Consider the following 14831-nt stretch of genomic DNA (forward strand, 5'->3'; position numbering starts at 1 on the left):
GCTCTGCCACTCTTTTTCCTGCCCTCCTGTGCAGCAGAGCCAGCCACGGTGCCATGAACCTGGCCACTGCCACCTTCCCCTGGTGAGTCATCTCCGCCAACAGTATCCAAAACGGTATACCTGTTTTGGAGGGAGATGACCGCAGGGGACCCCTGCACTGCCTTTCTACTCTTCCTCTGTCTGTTGGTCACCCATTCACTATCTCCCTCAGTAATTTTTATCTGCGGTGTGACCAACTCACTGAACGTGCTATCCACGACTTTCTCAGCATCGCGGATGCTCCAAAGTGAGTCCATCCGCAGCTCCAGAGCCGTCAAGCGGTCAAACAATAGCTGCAGCTGGACACACTTCCCGCAGGTGAAGGAATCAGGGATACAGGAAGGATCCCTGAATTCCCACATCCCACAAGAGGAACATGACACGGCGCTGGGATCTCCTGCCATGACTTAACCCTTAAATTAGCTTAAGAACAACTACAATGTCAAGAGAAAAAAAAAGGAAAGAAAAACTACTTCCCACTCCCTTTAAGGAGTTTACTCCTTTAAATTGTTCTCAATTTAGAGAATGTTAACTACACTAGGGACCTTGATTCACTAAAAAATAAACGCTACTTCCGATAAGACCTGCAGACCTTCCCTTTCCTTTTACTTCAGTTACTGTAGATAAGGAGAAATACTCACCTGAACCTACTCACCAATCAGGTGCCTCCCCTGTGTCGCGTCCCGATCTGATTCCTGACGTCACTTCGAACTCGGCCGCAGCTCGGCTCGGCTCCTCTCAGCGCTCTGAAATCCCGCCTTTTATCGGACGCTCCCTCCGCTCGGCTCCTCTCAGCTGTTCTCAGCGCTCTGAAATCCCGCCTTTTATCGGACGCTCCCTCCGCTCGGCTCGGCTCCTCTCAGCTGTTCTCAGCGCTCTGAAATCCCGCCTTTTATCGGACGCTCCCTCCGCTCGGCTCGGCTCCTCTCAGCTGTTCTCAGCGCTCTGAAATCCCGCCTTTTATCGGACGCTCCCTCCGCTCGGCTCGGCTCCTCTCAGCTGTTCTCAGCGCTCTGAAATCCCGCCTTTTATCGGACGCTCCCTCCGCTCGGCTCGGCTCCTCTCAGCTGTTCTCAGCGCTCTGAAATCCCGCCTTTTATCGGACGCTCCCTCCGCTCGGCTCGGCTCCTCTCAGCTGTTCTCAGCGCTCTGAAATCCCGCCTTTTATCGGACGCTCCCTCCGCTCGGCTCGGCTCCTCTCAGCTGTTCTCAGCGCTCTGAAATCCCGCCTTTTATCGGACGCTCCCTCCGCTCTATGCAAGGTCTCAAAAAGTTTTATTCTGCTGAATTTGGCACCTCGAGAGTGGGGCTCAATTCAACAAAGTAGTCACCCAGAATATGGGATTCAACAACACACCATTACTGAATTGACCCTTACATTTTAACTGTTCCTTTTCCTTACACTGGCTTGAAGTACCTTGGGATGTTTTTCCATGTTAAGGGTACCGTTAAAGGTACCATGTAAATGCAAGTTGTTGTTTTATTATCCATTGCTGAATTAAACTGTTTAAATTTTACCTCAAAAACAAAAGAACAGTAGCTGTCCTTTCTGTTATTTATATTTAGCAAAAGAGACAGAAAAAAGGGAGAAAGAAAAGCAGAAAGACAGTGGCAGAGACAATTTGAAATAAAGTGAAACAATGCGAGTGTGAGAGATAGCGACAGAGACTGGAAGGGTGATTTTAACCCTGCCCACTCGGCGGAAACCTCAGGCAGGCAGGTGGGCAGTTAAAATCGCCCGTTGGGCTTAACGCTGAGATCCTGCTCTCTTCCTGCAGGTTTCGACTTTAACCTGCTATTCTGAGCAGGCGGGAAAGACACAAGCCAATTGGTGGAGTCCTTCTTCACAAATACAGATTGGACTCCAATGAAGCCATCAGGGTCCAACACTATTTTAACCAGAGGCCTGCGAGGGGAAACCGCTGTGGCTTTCCCACCAGGCCAACCTACTGGGAAGAGGATTCAGGGCCAGAAAAGGCCCAAGCAGGTAATTATCATTACATTTTTTGTGAGACCAGGAAGGGCAGTAAAATTTAGGGCTCCCCTGCCTCGAGCTATCCCTCCCCCTCCAACCCCCCCTCCCCGATCACAAGGCTCTCTCCTGAGGCCCCTCCTATTGACTTACCTGAGTGCCGTGGACTGTTCTTTGGATCCCGGCCTCCTCCCACTCGACATTCCGCTCCTGCTCGTCGGCCAGCTACCGCTTCCTGTTGGTTTCAGGAGGGAATCTGACTGGGCCTATGAAGATGAGGTCCAGAAGTTAAAATCTTCTGGGCCTCACACTGTTGAGGTTGGAACGGTTTGCCGCTCACCTGCACAACTGCCAACCCGAGTTAAAATTGGGGCTAGAGAGTGAGAGAAATAATGAAAGTGTGACCTTTTGAAACCTGCTTTCGACATCAGGCTCCCCTACCCCCAAAACGTTCCTGGCTATTAACTTGGTTCTTAGCCAGAAGTCTGTTTTAGATAGGAAAAGCACTACAAATAAGATTGTGCACTTAAAAAATGGCTTTACGCTGGGATGTATGAAGATCTACAACCGCGCTCATCTGCCCACACTGCTCTCTCTGTGGCTATGAAGGTGTTGGCCGCACTCAACTTTTGCAGCAGGAGCCATTTCATGCAGTCGTGGGGAAACTTGGTTGTATTAGTTAGGGTGCAGTACACGTGTGCATTCATCAGGTAACTAATGCCTTTTACTGGGCAGCTGGAGAATACATCAACTTTGGAATCACAGCAAACCAGCAGAGAGACAAGGTCATCCAGTTTTGCAGGGCTGTCAGCTTTCCCAAGATCCAGAGTGCAATAGATGCCACCCAAGTTGCTTGGCAAGCTCCTATATACAACCCCGTGAACTTCCTCAGCAGGAAGGGTTTCCACTGCCTGAATGTACCGATTTTATATGACATCATGCAAAAGATCTTTCACAATAATGCGATATATGCTGGAAGTTGTCATGATGCATTCATCCTTCGGAATTCAGTCATCTTCCACAGAGAAAATCAAATCAACGGATGACTTTTGGGTGACAAAACTTAACCCCTACTTCCATAGATAATGACCTCATTGAGCGGCCTGAACAGCAGCAAAAGAGCACGACAAAGAAGTATTGAGAAGTCCAATGGTTTCTTAAAGGGGTGTTTCTGCTGTTGGATCTGACCAGCACTTTATAAAGCTATAGAAAGCAAGAAGAATGGCATTACGATGCCACTTTGGGGCTTTTGAAGTGCATCTCTTACTCTCATATCTGAGAAATAGCAAGTAATACCTGCCAGAGTAGCTGAAGTGATCGGGAAGCTTAAGGCTTTCAAGCAAAAAATCTTCTAGTCATTAGCAGAGATATAGGTTAAGTTAGAAAGGCTAACCATATCTATTAAGCAGAGCGAAAAACCTAGCCTAAAGCAATGGGTGTACACAGAAGATGAAGCACTGAAATAGAAGGAAAAAAACATCCATTAAACAGGGATGAGGAAATAGGCATCAAATTAAATGACCTCAATAAATGAGATTATCACAATAATAGTGTTCTTGGCATTCAGAAGGGCTTGGGAAAAAGCCCAGTTTGTTTCCAAGAATGACACTGTGCTCATCATTATGACTAAACCTTCAAATTGCACTCATACTTCCCCCTCCCATCTCAGATCCGATCTGAGCCTCAAAAGTGTAGTCTGTACTTTGCCACAAGTTTGGTTAATGAGAAAACATTCCAACTTTTTTGCAAAATTCCTTAATTTTCAGGCCACAATTGCTGAGCTCTTAACGAAGAAAAAGACATGAAACCTTCTGGGTATGTGGCTATTTCCTCAGAGCTGCTTGGCAGGAGAAAAGAGTTTGATGAAGTAAAAGCTGGACTGAGGGACATTGTAAATATAATATTATGACTTGGGCTTCTCAATATATTTTTCTTGCATTCAACATAGAAGTCACTCCAATAAGCAAGTCTGCACCTCCTACAAACCAAAACAAAATCTTGTGTGCAAAGTAATCTTGGATCGCATGCCCTGATCCATTTATTATCCCTGATTAGCAAAGATTTGTTTAAAATTTACTTCTCACTGAACTAAATTTATATCCTCTTATTTTACTGTCCTAACTGATCTCAAATTAATACTCTGGGTTCACCTTATCTATACCATTTAATACTTTATCTAACTTGATGAGTCTACTCCTTAACTGTCTCTCCAGACTGTGGAGTTCAAGCTTTGACGATTAAGGAATTCTGCTAAAAAGTTGGAGTGTTTTCTCATTCACCAAGTAAAACTTCCACTATACACCCACATCACTTCAGAAGATGATTACCCCAACACCAAAACTTATTACTCTTTTTGGCAACATTGTAAGCCTCTTCTTTTAATTTAATACCATCCTTAACTTCTCTAGTTAGCCACAGTTGGATCACTTTTCTCGTAGAGTTTTTATTCCTCAAGGGAATGTAATTTCATTGAGAATTATGCATTATTTCTTTAAATGTTTGCTATTGCTTATCTACCATCGTATCTTTTAATCTACCTTAGCCAACTCGCCCCTCATACCTATGTAATTGGCCTTGTTTAAATTTAACACTCATAAAAACCTTCTGAAATATAGTCTCACCTTTGGGAAGTCAATGTGCGAATCTGAAGCATCTTACATGAATAATGAACAGTCAGCTCCACAATGTATGCACAGAGGCATATTGATGACAACTTGTGGTGTGTGACAAGTGCTATCTATACTAGGGCTACCTGATTAGATTATGAAATTGCTTAATAACCCAATGTTGCAAATGAATTGTTTCTAGCACTTGATGTATGCTCAGTAATTTGTTTTCCCCACTTGCATATGTCTGATAGTAGTCAATAGTATTGGTTTGGCTGGTTTCTTTCATGCAGTGTCAAGAGAATATAAACCAATTTCCCAACATGCGGTTGTTGAAGCCATGTTGATGATGGCATCTTTCTTGAAAGAGCATGCTTTAAAACTGATAAACACAGTGCAAAGAGAGACCTATAAACCATGTACCATGGTTTATAGGTCTCACTTTGCACTGTGTTTATTAGTTTTAAAGCATCTCTTTCAGGAAAGATGGGATGCATTCTAGGTTACTGAGGGAAGTAATCAAGAGGGGGTGCAACAAAGGTTCACTCGATTGAGTCCTGGGATGAGAGGGTTGTCCTACAAGGAGAGATTGAGTAGAATGGGTCTATGTTCTCTGGCGTTTAGAAGAATGAGAGGTGATCTCATTGAAACGTATAAAATTCTTAGAGCACTTCACAGATTAGCTGCTGAGAGGGTGTTTCTCCTAGCTGGAGAGTCTAGAACTAGGGGTCATAGTCTCAAGATAAGGGGGGTTGGCCATTTAGGACTGAGATGAAGAAATATTTCTTTACTCAGAGGGTTGTGAATCTTTGGAATTCTCTAGCCCTGAGGGCTGGGGATGCTCAAGTCATTGAATATTAAAGACTGAGATCGATAGACTTTTAGGCACTAAGGGAATCAAGGGATACGAGGATAGGGCAGGAAAGTGGAGTTAAAGTAGAAGATCAGCCATGATCTTATTGAATGGTGGAGCAGGTTCGAGGGGCCTAATGGCCTACTCCTGCTCCTATATCTTATGTTCTTATGTAAGGGTGGAAATTGAGGGGGCTCTGGCCACAATCTGCCAATCTTCCTTAGATATGGGGATTGTGCTGGATGACGAGAGGATTGCAAATATTACACCCCTGTTCAAAAAAGGGGAGAGGGATAAACATGGCAACTACATGCCAGGTAGCCTCATGTCAGTGGTGGGGAAATTTTTAGAGACAATAATCAGGAACAAAATTAATTGGCACTTGGAAAAGTATGGGCTAATAAATGAAAGACAGCACGGACTTGTTAAAGGAAAATCATGTTTGACTAACTTGATAGAGTTCTTTGATGAAATAACAGAGAGGGTTGATGAGGGTAGTGCGGCTGATGTTGTGTATATGACTTTCAGAAGGCATTTGATAAAGTACCACATCTTAGACTTGTTAGCAAAATTAAAGCCCATGGGATTAAAGGGACAGTGGCAGCATGGATACAAAATTGGCTAGGAGATAGAAAGCAGAGAGTAGTGGTGAATGGTTGTTTTTCAGAATGGGGGGAAGTTTACAGTGGTGTTCCCCAGGGGTTAGTATTAGGACCACTGCTCTTTTTGATATATATTAATGACCTGGAGTTGGGCATAGAGGGTATAATTTCAAAGTTTGCAGATGACATGAAACTCGGAAATGTGGTAAACAATGTGGAAGATAGTAACAGATTTCAGGACGACCCAGGCAGACTGGCGAAGTGGGCGGATACATGGCAGATGAAATTTAAAGCCGAGAAGGGTGAAGTGATATATTTTGGTGGGAAGAATGACGAGAGGCAATATAAACTAAATGGTACAATTTTAAAGGGAGTGCAGGAACAGGGAGACCTGGGGGTGTACATACACAAATCTTTGAAGGTGGCAGGACAAGTTGAGAAAGCTGTTAAAAAAGCATATGGGACCTTGGCTGCATTAATAGAGGCATAGGGGTAAATTTTAATGGGGAGCCGGGAGGAGAGCGGGATGGAGGATTTCCGGATGGGAAACCCAGAAGTATGGTTTTCCTGGACGTCCTCACGATTTTGGCGTAAGGACGTCTTTCAATAGATTTCCCACCCGACAGCCCAGTCAGATTGATAGGCTGGCTGTCAGTTGGACGGGAGAGCAGGCAGGGAACAGATGCAAGCAGGTAAGTCTTTGATCGGGTTGTGGGGGGGAGGGCATCGGTCATGGGGGGGGGGGGTCGGAGAGCGTGGGGGGGTGGGTTGGAGATCTTGTGGGGGGTCGGAGATCGTGAGGGGGAGATTGATCGAGGGGGGGAGGTCGGAGATCGTGGGGGTGGGTAAAAGTGTTGGAGATCGTTGGGGGTTAGGGGGGTTGGAGATTGGAGATCGGCTTGTTAAATCTGGTGGAAACGCTCCTGCTCCTCCTGGCCCACAAGCAGTGCAATAAAGGCACTCACCTGTTAATCCGGGCCTTCGCGCCTCCTCTTAAGTGGCGAGAATCAGAAGGCCCAAGAATTCCAGCCCTCAAGAGCTACAAATAAAATAAACTATTAAAATGGAAACCCACTGCCTCCTTAATAGATTTTACCGATCGACCCGCCTCCTGAGAGCGGGTTGGTTGCCCACCGCTCCATCTGCCTCCGTTACAACTGGAAGTGGGCGGGTTGGAGGTGGGTTTGGGTTGGGTTTTAATTTTTACATTCCCACCCGCCCTCAACCCACCCGTTTGTGGGGTTAAAATTTACCCCATAGCGTACAAAAGCAAGGAAGTTATGCTAAACCTTTATAAAACCCTGGGCTTACTTCTCAGCTGGGGTATTGTGTTCAATTCTGGGAACCATACTTAAGGAAGGATGTCAAGGCCTTAGAGATGGTGCAAAAGAGTTTTACTAGAATGGTACCAGGGATGAGGGACTTCGGTTATGTGGAGACACTGGAGAAGCTGGGGTTGTTCTCCTTAGAACAGAGAAGGTTAAGGGGAGATTTGAAAGAGGTGTTCAAAATCATGAATGGTTTTTTAATGAGTAACTAAGGAGAAACTGTTTCCAGTGGCAGAAGGGTTGGTAACCAAAGGACACAGATTTAAGGTGATCGGCAAAAGAGCCAGAGGCGACATGAGGAAACATTTTTTACACAGCAAGTTGTAATGATCTGGAATGCACTGCCTGAAAGGGTGGTGGAAGCAGATTCGATAGTAACTTTCAGAACAGAATTGGATAAATACTTGAAGGGAAAAAAATTACAGGGCTGTGGGGAAAGAGCAGGGGAATGGGACGAATTGAATAGCTCTTTCAAAGATGGGCCGATTGGTCTCCTCCTGGGCTGTGACTACTATGATACCATGGGCTTGATTTTAAAAGGGCGGCGGGATGGCAGCGGTGGGGCGGGGGGGTCAATGGGTGCACGGCAAACCCGAATAATAAAAACTTACCGTTCCCCATGTGATCGCGATGTAATTGGCGCCACACAACCTTGTTTCCGGGTTTGCCGTCCGAAAGCCGTGCAGTGGGCGGATTGCGCACCTGCTGACAGGCTGACAGCTGGAGCATCTGGATTTAAAGGGTCATTGCTCCAATGGATTTTGCTGGAGCAAAGAGCAAGAAGACCCAATGGAGCAGCTCAGGGGCAAGGCTGCTCAAGATTCAGCGATGCCTCACTTCAGCTGCTACTGGCTGGGGAGGGAGGTAGAGGAGAGAATTATTTTACCCGGCCAGTAGGAGGAAGCGTCCTGCCTCTGCCACCAAGAAGGCCTGGCTCGAGGTGGCAGAGGAGGTCACCAGCAGCAGCAACATCTGCCGCACTTGGGTCCAGTACAGGAAATGTTTCAATGACCTAACTAGGTCAGCAAAAGTGAGCACACTTACTGATTCTCCACTGATACCCCCCCACCCTCCCAACTCATTCTGCACTGCCAAGACTACTCCATCACATCACTCCTCACACCCACTTAAGGCTCATCCTCAACTTATCTGCACTTCCTCACATCCCCATTTGTGACCCCACCTCTCCAACTGACTCCAATCCTCATCCAATGTGATGTCTCTGTCTCATACTCACCCTCTGATGCACCTCTTTCATGGTCAGTCTCACCCAAACCAATGCATTCATCGGTTGGCCACTTCATCATCACTCACACTCACGTCTGTACTTTCTCCCCTTCTAGAAGAGAACGCAAAATGCACGCGAGAGAGTGAGGACTGGAGGGTGGCCACAACAAATATTGGTCCTCACAGATGCGGAGGAGGAGGCCCTGCAGATTAGCCGCACCCTCGAGTGCCTGTCCATCGGGGATGCTGAGACTGGCGCCACACAAACCGGCCATCACACACAACATGAATTGATATTAACAATGCTTGGCATGTTGAACACTTCAGTATGCTCATCGCAACATGACACATCTGGAATGATGCTTAATATTGCCTTCTGTTCTCTTACAGGCCCTTCAATGACCGCAGTGACAGCAGAGGGCGATCTCTCAGAGCAGCTCCCGGGCTCTGAGGGCGCGCCATCTCACCTTAGTGAGCCATCCACCAGCGCAGATACTCACACCTCGTTGGGTCCTAGTAGTCAGTTAGTTGGGTTGGCATCTGATGAGTCTCCACACACAAGTGAGCACGAGCAGGGGCAGCTATGGAGAGTCTGTGTCAGAGGGCACACTGCTCTCCAGGCTCTGCTCAGCTGGATGCAGATGCTGAATCCCAAGAGCCATCCTTTAAAAGGAAAACGATCGAAGGACAGCAGCACATTTGTGAGGTACGGGAACTAGTGCAAAGCACACTCTCCACAATAGCGGAGAGGATGGAGGAGTCCAACTCCTGCATTAGTGGCGTGGTGGCAGAGGTACAGGAGGGAATCTCTGAGATAGTGTCACAGGGAAGTGAGCAACTATTGGAGATATTGTTGCACGTAAATGATGAAATGTCTGAGAGAGTGTCGCATGTGACTGCAGAAATGTCTGAGATAGTGTCGCAGATAAGTTCAGGAATGTCTGCGATGGAGAGAAGGCTAGCATCCATTGAGCTTCAAGCACAGCTCACAAATGAGACCATTCAGGCCCTGACGACGGCCATTCGGACTCATTATGTACTACATTCTGCTGCCTTAAACAGGCAGACAGAAACTTTACAACTGGGCTTCTAAGGCATCACACATGTCCTTCAAACTGTTCTCCAGCAGGGTGGTAGGCGTGATGTAGGCCTGGTCCAGGAGAGGGATGATGGCGAAAGGGGACATGGAAGTGGGGACGCCACTCAAAGCGCTCCCACATCTCACCCATTGCCCCCCTCCCAATCAGTACCCGCAATGCTGCCTCCTCTCCAGGTGGCTGGGTCTGCCTCTGCACAGGTGCAGGTGGAGCAGTCTTTGGAGGGGCCCTCATGGGCTCCAAAACCCAGAGGGCATAGGTCAAAATTATCTAAGCAGTCTGGCCATGAACATGAGCAACCTGCCACTACCTCTGCTGCAGCCACAGAGGATGCACCACGTAGAAGCAGTAGGAAGAGAAAGGCTAAGGATTTGTGATCATGAAGGGTGAGCACAAGGGTGTCTGACAAACTGTCATGTTTTTCATTTATATTTGGTTTTTGTTGAGTCACATTAAATGTTATCATTCTCACCACTACGGCCACGTCTTGCCCATTCTTGACTGGCTTTTGTGATAGCGCCTTTCATGTGCTTCACCATGAACAGCGAGACTTAATGCCACCCAGTGGGTCACTTTACAGTGGGTGTATGTGTAGTTGCAGGACTGTTTTGTGCGGCGGGTGGAGGGGGTGGGGACCGGTGTTGATGCTGGTCCTTGCAGGTGGTGTGAGGACTGGACTCTTCTCACTTTCTGATCTTACGAGAACCGTTCACATGAATGACTCCCTGACCTCAGGAGCAGCCAGATGAGCTGCTGCTCTGCCCCGGGTTCATCCTCCTCCTCCTCCTCCTCCTGCTCAACATGCATGGCAGATGTGGATCTGGATGAGGGCATAGACCCTCATCAACCGGTACCCCTCACTGTTGCGCCATGTTGTGCAGGACACAACACACTACTATAATGTGACCCACTCTTGCTGGTGCAAATTGAAGCGCTCCCCCAGAATGATCGAGGCACTGAAATCGCATCTTCAACAGTCCTATCGCACGTTCAATTATAGGCCCGTTGGCACTGTGGCTGTCATTGTATCGATGCTTTGCTCGCTGATGGGGTTCCTCAGAGGTGTCATGAGCAACATGTGCAGGGGGTATCCCTTGTCCCCGAGGAGCCAACCCTTAAGGGTGATCGGTGCGTGGAAGCGGCCCGGGTTGTTAGATTCCCTCAGAATGAACGAATCATGGCAGCTGCCAGGGCATCTCACACACACATGAAGAAATCTTTTGCAGTGGTCACAAACGAGCTGAGTGTTGATGGAGTGATAACCCTTTCTATTGATGAACAGTCTTGGCTCGTGTGGAGGTGCTCGGATTGCTATATGCATGCAATCGATTGCACCCTGTACATGTGGGAAGCCAGCCACAGAGTGGAAATCCATTGCCCTCTCCACCTGGCTGAGGTTGTCCATGGGGAAGTTGACGTATTGCAAGGCCCTGCAAAACAAGCCGCCGGTGACCTGTCGACGACTGAGAGACCCCGGCGATGTCACTGGTGGCACCCTGGAATGATCCGGAGGCGACGAAGTTGAGGGCAGTGGTCACTTTAACTGCGACGGGTAATGAGATGCCGCCAGGCCTAACCAGGAGCAGCTCGGCATGAAGGAGGCTGCAGATGTCTGCGACCATCTGGCGACTGACTCTCAGGCTCTGTATGCACTGCTCCTAAGAGAAGCCCAAGAAGCTGAGCCTTGGTCTGTAGACCCTCCAACGAGGGTAGTGCCTCCTGTGACGTCAGTCCCTGTGTTGTTCCCCTCTGTGCACTTGTGCAGGTGCCTGTGGCGCAGCACAGTGTTCTGAAGCTACAAGTGGTGGAAGTGCACGCCATGCCTGGCGAGGATGGTGATGTTCCTTGTCCTTGGATGTACTGATGAATGCAGCCATTGTGTCCCCCATCCTCACGGCATCAGTTTGAGGGGGTCCGAAAATTTGGTAAATATGTGTAAACAGAACAATTCTGAATGGAAACCAAGAATTTTCAGTCTAAACTCAAAGATCGCCCAGCCAAAAGTTTGGCTCAGAGAACTGAGTGCTCTGCTGCAATAACTCACCTTTTATCCCCATCTGTCAAACAGGGATTTAAATGTCCAAATGGCTGCTGGCTGAAACACGACTCGTTCCCCGTGGCGTGTTTCACACAGCACGGGAAACATGGGAGGAAGCGTTGAAATCACTTGCCTTCACTCTTAATTAGATTTATGTACATTTCAAGTACTTTAAGATGACTCTGGGTCATGCATGTTCTTTGGCGTGTTGGAGCCGGAATTTCTGCCTGCTCCTGGAAATCGCGATTTTCTTCGTCCCCAACGCACCCACAATTCCATTTTAAAATTGACTCTACTTTTGTTAAACATCTGTAAAAATTAATAATTTAACTTTAACTGGCAGCAAGTTGACAATGTCACTCAGAGAGGCACTGGTGCAGAAAAGGAAACTTTCTGTTTCCTAGTACCGACAAATCCTTTCTTAACAATCACCAAAATGATACATAAGCAACTAACTAAATTATTTATGAGCATGATGCTTCATGACAACATCATCCATACACAAGTGGCCAACTTCCATATGTACGATGAAGACACCCATCTCTACTTCTCCACCATCTTTCTTGCCCTATCCACTGCCTCTGTGCTATCAGGCTGCTTGTCCGACATCCAGGGCTCAATTTTTTTTAATGTCTTTCTTCAGGCGGTGTTGGGGTGCGGAAACCAGTAAAATGGGGTAGTATGGCATACCGCTGCAACACTGCCTCCAAAAAGTTGCACCAATATTGTTCTCCATAAAACCTGCCAGACTGCAGTACCATCCGGCCAGAGCCCAACCCACCACTTGTAAATGGGGGCAGGTGGGAGTACTAGGTCTCAGCACAATTTCTTCCAATTACTGCCTCAAACTTAACCTGTGCGTATCCTTGAGGTGGATACCACAGGAAGGAGCTTATATTGGATTTCCTAACTGAAGCTTGCAGACATTTTGCCTACACAGTGAATTTTGGTTGGTTCTTGCTCTGGAACTTCTCCTGACAGTTTTTGTAAGTTCTTGAGAAAATAAATTTCTAGACTGGAATACCTCTATTCCTGTGCTATAAAAAGGATGAGGATATGGACAAGGTGAGATTGTTGGCTGTTAGAGTGAGGCATCACAGAGCATGTATCTTTCCTACACAACACTACGCACTCCACAGGATTTATAGACCTAAAAGGTCTTATTTAGATTTCTCTGCTTGTCAGTGCCTCAGAAGGAAGCACTCCCTCCCCCCAAAAACATAAGTGGGATCATAACTGAACTCACTTGGGCAGGGAAAAAATTCACCCTGCCAATAATTGGATGGTTATTTGATGACTGGACAGGTAATGAAGAGAATAGCCCCAGTTTTGCAATCTCAGATGGGGTTACGATGGCTCAATTCGTCGCAACACCTGGGCCTGAAGCTCAGCGAATGGGGGCTCTGCCGAGTTTTGAAATACAAGCCCCACTGCTCCTATTTGAAATGAGCTTCAAGAAAACAAAAAGAAAATTCTAAACCTATCTCTTACTTTGAAAAGCCTGCTTCCCTTGCAACCACTTTTTGTGGGTGAGACTCACACTGATGGCAGAGGTTCGCCTGAAGACTGAAATTTAGAGAAGGTCTTTAGTAAGCATTTTGAATATTTTAATAAGGTTTGTGAATCCCAGTAATAGGGCATCATTATTTGATCCCAACGTTACTTGCAAAATCGGGTGCCCCATAATCAACTGTGCAAGTTCGGGGTACAAATTTGCAACCGCACCCTCTGCCTGTGAGGCTTCCTTGTGATATGGGCATCACAAAATTTTCCTTCATGAGCATAGTGGAAGATTCTTCCATTTTCTGCAGGGAAAGGGTAAGAAATCAGATAAAAATGGGGAGAATACAAAATGTAATGAGAAATGGAACAGATCTCAAGGATAACAAGCCAACAGAGCAAGATTTATGGAACAGAGGGTAAGGCATGATATCACAATGAACACTGGAGAAAAAGGTGACTGATGAAAGTACCAATATTAGTTGGAACCAATTCTCTTTAAAAATCACAACAGAATCTGTACTTCTTTTTCAATTTTTTTTTAACCTTTTCTTGGTTGGATCTTGCTACCTGCTATCTCCACAGATGCTGGCAGCTTTCCAGTACCTTGCAGAAATGACCATTCTTCATTTGTGATTTGATTTCATCGAATCATAGAAATTACAGCACAGCAGGAGAACATTTGGCCCATTGCGTTTGTGCAGATGCTAGCTCTTCAGCTGTAGTGTGTACCATCCACAGGATGCACTGCAGCAACTCGCCAAGGCTTCTTCGACAGCACCTCCCAAACCCGCGACCTCTTCCACCTAGAAGGACAAAAGCAGCAGGTACATGGGAACAACACCACCTGCACGTTCCCCTCCAAGTCACACACCATCCCGACTTGGAAATATATCGCCGTTCCTTCATCGTCGCTGGGTCAAAATCCTGGAACTCCCTTCCAAACAGCACTGTGGGAGAACCTTCACCACACGGACTGCAGCAGTTCAAGAAGGCGGCTCACCACCACCTTCTCAAGGGCAATTAGGGATGGGCAATAAATGCCGGCCTCGCCAGCGACACCCACATCCCACGAACAAATAAAAAATAATCTCCAGAGATGCTGGCAGCCTTCCAGTACCTTGCAGAAATTACCATTCTTCATTTGTGATTTGATTTCATAGAATCATAGAAATTACAGCACAGCAGGAGAACATTTGGCCCATTGTGTTTGTGCAGATGCTAGCTCTTCAGCTGGAGCTGTGTATTTTTTATCCCATTTCCTTGCCTTTTCTTGTATCATTTTGTATTCTTCCTTTTCAAATACCTATCCAATTCCCTTTTAAATAATATTATAGTTACTACCTCAATTGCCACTTCATGAAATAACCATTGTGTGAAAAAAATTCTCTACTTCTTCCTCTGTTCTGCTAGTCATAGTCATCATTCTGTGCCCCTTGTTACCAATTTGACAACCAACAGAAACAATCTCTCACTATTCACCCACCCAAATGCTTTCATAACTTTGAAAACCTCGATGAGATCCCTCTTTAATCTTCTCTGTTCCAGTGAGGGAAAAAAACAATTTTT

At 46.6% G+C, this 14831-nt stretch overlaps 1 protein-coding gene across 13 annotated transcripts in view; it reads right to left on the bottom strand.

The window, feature by feature from the left end:
- Positions 1-14831, bottom strand: part of myo3b (myosin IIIB) — a 494517-nt gene that overhangs the window by 141091 nt on the left and 338595 nt on the right. The window lies entirely within an intron of this gene.

This window comes from Heptranchias perlo, chromosome 7 (assembly GCF_035084215.1).
Source record: "Heptranchias perlo isolate sHepPer1 chromosome 7, sHepPer1.hap1, whole genome shotgun sequence".
Lineage (NCBI taxonomy): Eukaryota > Metazoa > Chordata > Chondrichthyes > Hexanchiformes > Hexanchidae > Heptranchias > Heptranchias perlo.